Genomic DNA, 5,140 nt, shown 5'->3' with positions numbered 1-5,140 from the left:
CTTCTGCATTTGTTTGGTTATTTTTGTAAAACTTTCACCAACCAGAAGTTCCTTTGTAAGTCAGCAACTATTACGTATTCATGTCCTAACAGATCCAAGCCCATCAGCTGAAAGAGCTGAAACAAGGCAGAGACGTGGTTCTGATGAATAGAAAAAAGAAGAGTTTACTGAGACAGATAATCCAGGAAGTCTCCTTGTCCCACTGATCACCTGTCAGAATGGGATCATATTTTGTTAAATGATAGAAGGGAGGTAAGAGGATTGTAAGCTAGGTAACTAAGTGTTTAGTGTTTTCTCAAAACACTAAACACTAATTGTGTCACAGTGAGCACTCTCTGTGGCTTCTGAAAAATATCACTCTTATTCCCACAGAATAGAAACCTGCCCTTTTTACCCAGCTCTGCCTGCTATAAATAAACTGAACTCTGTTGAACTCTCAGTGTGAACTCACTGAACCCAAACAGAAAAGATTACATACCTCACAGCACCACGGGTATTGCTCAGGTCCAATCAAACCCTTGTACCATTCTCCTGACTGTGGAGGCTCTGCCTTCCTAAGAGAGCCCTCCAACAGCAGAGGAACATGAAGTTTGATTCTTTGAGAAAGAATCAAAGAGACAAATGTATGTAGACATTGACAGTAGAACTACATTTTCTTCTGTTTTACTTGTGACCCTCAGGATTGTTTTTAGCCATTGTTGTGTCAGGTTAGCCTAACACAACTCAATTAATTTCTCAATTATTTTCTGTCATGCCCCTCCAAGAGATAATACATGTTATTCATGCCCTCCACCCCCCGTCCTCCGTCAAATTGAAATACTATGGTACTCTGATGATATTTAATAATTTATCTGTACTACCCTCCAGCTCCACCATTAAATTACCAAATAATCAAAACAGCTAAAATGAGAGATAGTAGATCATTTCATTGCTTTAAGTTTCAAAACAATTTCCAAGTTCAGTTTATTAACTCTATCAGCAACATTTAATCAAGACTGCTCAGTCTGTGCAATTAACAGAAAAAAGTGCAAATAATCAACTGAGATGTACATTTTCACAGTAAAACCTTTTAAAATTGTAGAAATGTATTTGTCAGCTTCTTCAGCCTGTTTTTCAAAAGGTATGTACTTTTAAACATTTTTTGTGAAAAATTTGCAACAATATTGCTTATATTCCAGCTTGTCAGAAGAAATGGAAAGTGCATAACATTTTACATTCACAGTAAACAGGCTTTGTCTACCCATGTCCTGGCCAGGTTCATTTGTTCAAACAATTATATGCAAGTATAGACCTGATGGTAATGTCTAATCATCATAATGCTCAGGAAAGAGACGGGGTCTGCATGCCAGAGGTGAACAGGTTCTGATCCAAAATGTGCAGATTAACCCCAGAACAAAAGCCAAAGACTTTGTGTGGATGCTAGCTGAAGCTGTCATTATCCACAGTGAAATGTGTCCTGTACCAAACTCTGCTAAACACCTCATAAAGTTAAGGACCTTTTTACTTTTCTCCATAATATGCTCTATCTGATTTTCCAAGTTAGTGTCTTATCAAAACTACTCCCAAAAAATGAAGGTAGTCAACCCTTTTTAACTCTCCCCTATAAATACAATTTTTTATTAACCCCAATTTTTTATTTCTGAAAAATATAACTTTTGACTTCTGAAATTAACATTTAAATCCCTATTCTTTCCCCCACTTACCCAATTTATCAATGCCTGTGAAGTTTTAAAATAAGATGGTCTAAATCAGTGTTTCTCCACCCTGGTCCTCTCCGCCCCCCTGCTCTGCATGTTTTAGAAGAGCCTCTATTCCAGAACAGCTGATTCAGATGATTGCATGACCACCAAGTACTGCAGAAGTCTGTTAATCACCCAGAGATACAATTCAGGTGTGTGGCAGAAGGGAAACACCTAAAACATGCAGGACAGGGGGGAGGGGGGGTGAGGACAGCCCCCCCTGTCCTGTCCTAAATGTATCCCTCTTTTCATTAATGTTCCATCATCAGCAAAAAGTGATTTGCCAAAACTTAAAGAAAGGTTGATGATGATTTCAGTTATCAATCATAACTGAAAATAATACATGAGGATCCTATACATTATATACCCTATACATTTCTGTTATTTTAGCATTCCTTCAAGTGCTACTTTCTCAAGGTCAGTCTCCAGCCACTCTGAAGACTGACCTTGTTGCTGCCATCTCTTGCTGGCATATAGTGGTGGGTGGAGAGACAATAGGCCGTAAAAAGGATGTTTCCTTGTTTCTGAGAGGTGCCCGACATTTTCACCCTCCCACACGCCCTGATGTTCCTGTGTGGGACCTCTCTCGTCCTCTCTGCCCTGTGATCTCCTCTGTTTGAGCCCTTGGCAGAGGAGAGCCTTGGGTGTTTGTCAAAAAAGACTGCTTTTCTCCTTGATATGGCTTCCGCAAAACGGGTGGGTGAACTACATGCGTTGTCTGTTCATGAGTCCTGTTGCCGTTGGAACCCAGCTGGTTCGGACGTTACTCTTTAGCCTTTCTCCCTAAGGTGGCCTCATCTCCACTCTCTGCCCTCCAGCTTGCTCACTTTGATGCAAGTGGACCTGATGTTTGGGCACTGAAAGAGTATTTCAGACTTATTATTAATTTTAGGTCAGTTACAACAGAGAACAAAAGAGAAACCCGTGCTGCCTCCCACATACACACACAAAAGAAAAAAACAACTAGAACAAAATATCCCACATGAATAAGAGATAAAGTTATTAGTTTCTTCCTCCAGTCCACATTGATAGGTATTTTCTCAACCTACATAAAACAACCACAGACAACGTATGTTTTCAACCAAACTTCTGAGAAGGAGAAGCACAGCAAGCTGCTTCTCCAAGCTGCTCACCATGTGTTCTCAAAACCTTGAGTTTGTTTGTCTCTTTTATTGGCAAGAAGGGGGTAAAAGGAATGTGGGGGGTGGGGGGTGGGGGTGAAAACAACATCCTATCTTCACAGCAGGGGGCTAAGTTGGAAACAAAGACGGGGGTCACACAGAAACTAAATTAACACATAGTTTTAACAAGTTAACTCTAACCTTTAAATAAAAACAACTAGGAACAAAACTACTATTGTAAGAGTGATAACAAAACATAATAATTCACCTCACAACCACTAAGACCAAAAACAGCCAAGAATAAATAAAGCAGTAAAATAATATAAAAACTAAAAGCCTAGGGATTAAGTAGGAAAGACTCAAGTGAACCCCAAAGCTTGAAAAATGTCTGATTTGTGGTGAAGATCATGAGTCAGTTTTTCCAAAGGAAGGATGGCAGATTTCTGTGTAATCCATATGTTCACATATGGTAAAGTCCATTTCAGCAAAAATACACTTCTTAGCAAGACCAAAGATTTAGAATGTGCATCCAAACTGGAATGAGTCGTTTTTGTTGACGTATGGAAAACTTCAGTTAGCTGCTCTGGAGCTCAACACACGTGAAGCAGCCTCAGGAGCATGCTATCATGCTAACCCTGCTGCTATCCAGATGAGCAGTGTGTGGGTATATCTGTCCTGTTTTAACTATATTTTATGGTCGCCTACATACAGTCACAGAAGACATTTGAAACACGAGGTCTGTTGTACTTTTATTGTTCAAACACAACATGCATCTTTTCTGAAGTTATCCTACTCAGTTGCACATTCCTTAGGATTGGAGTGCGCTGTTAATAATTACTCCACGGTCTTTTATGCTGAAACATTCTCTATATTGTACAGTTTGTTTTCCCTTAATTTGATTTTTATGTTTTATCTCTGTGCGGATCTACATGTTTTGGTGATTTGTCATTTTGCTGTTGTTGCACTGGAGTTTCACCTGTTTTGAGACAATAAAACATTTTTTTCTATTATATGATATTCTATTCTTCTAAAATGGCTTGATATCAGTTCTCTAAACAGTTATGAACTATTGTACAAGATATAAAAATTAACAATAAACCTGAAGTGACATTTTATTCATGACTGTATGTCCGTATAGATCTAAACGTTCTTATCAATAATCTACATGACTATTCCAGTTATTTATAATTGTGTATGTCTGAATGATGTGTTTGTATAGATATACAGTAATAAATAATTCATTCTGTGTATGTTATTACCACTGTCTTATTGTCTGTGTTGAGCTACAACACTTACTCTTCAAACCTGGACTGGATTATTCTCAACTAAGAGCAAAATATTTAAAACCAAGTTTGTGATTTGTGAACCAACTTCAGCTTTGTGAAAATTCTTTTAATCCAAACTCTAAATCCTTAGCAAATAATCAAACCATAATAGTGTACTAAAAGCATAACAAAAAACTGAATCAATCATAAAAATGTTCTGTGCCATACCAGCCTCAGGAGATTTTTGAGGGTTGAAGAGATGCTGATGTCAGGTTCTTCTAGGTTCTGACGGGTCTGCAGTTTTCCTCTCCTGATTCATTCTGTCAGATGTCATACAGCACACTGTGCACCACTGAATATCACAAACACATTTTTTAATTGCCTATTCATCTTCACTGACATTGTTTAGCATGGGATGTGCATCTTCCCTCTCATGTCTGTCATGATTTGTGGTATGTAGTGGTGAGGTAGGACCCAGGATGAGGTGAAAATGGTTGATTTAATCAAAAGCTCTCACAGGTAAACAGAAGTCCAGGCAGCACAGGTGAGAAATGAGACTAGGACCTCTGACACTGCAACATGACTTGACAACAATGACAAATAGACAAGGACCCAACAAGGAAACACAGACACAGGTGGGATTAAATACACAAGAGGTAATCAGGGAACGTGAGACACAGCTGGGAGCAATCAGGGCAGACAAGACAACACAGAAACTAAATGAAGGCAGAAAACCAAATCCTCACATCTGCATCTTTGCAAGTTTTTGCTTCTAAAGACCATGGTCAGAAGTGGTCCTAGCCTGTTTGGTGAGGGGTGGTTCACCCATTAGGGGTTGGGTGGATGTTGTGTTGGTGTGATGGTGATCTGAATCTGTGTCATCCAGTTTGCGACTCTTTATTTTGCAAAAATGTATTTTATACAAACACTCCCTGAGCTCCAATTCATATACTTCAGTCTCTAATAACTGAAATATTTTAAATTACTCACATTTTAAATGTGAGTAATTTAAAAT

Source organism: Poecilia mexicana, unplaced genomic scaffold (assembly GCF_051168715.1).
Source record: "Poecilia mexicana isolate PSO_F unplaced genomic scaffold, ASM5116871v1 scaffold_20, whole genome shotgun sequence".
Classification (NCBI taxonomy): Eukaryota; Metazoa; Chordata; class Actinopteri; order Cyprinodontiformes; family Poeciliidae; genus Poecilia; species Poecilia mexicana.
The sequence above is the reverse complement of the archived record's forward strand: the minus strand, read 5'-3'. Positions refer to the sequence as shown.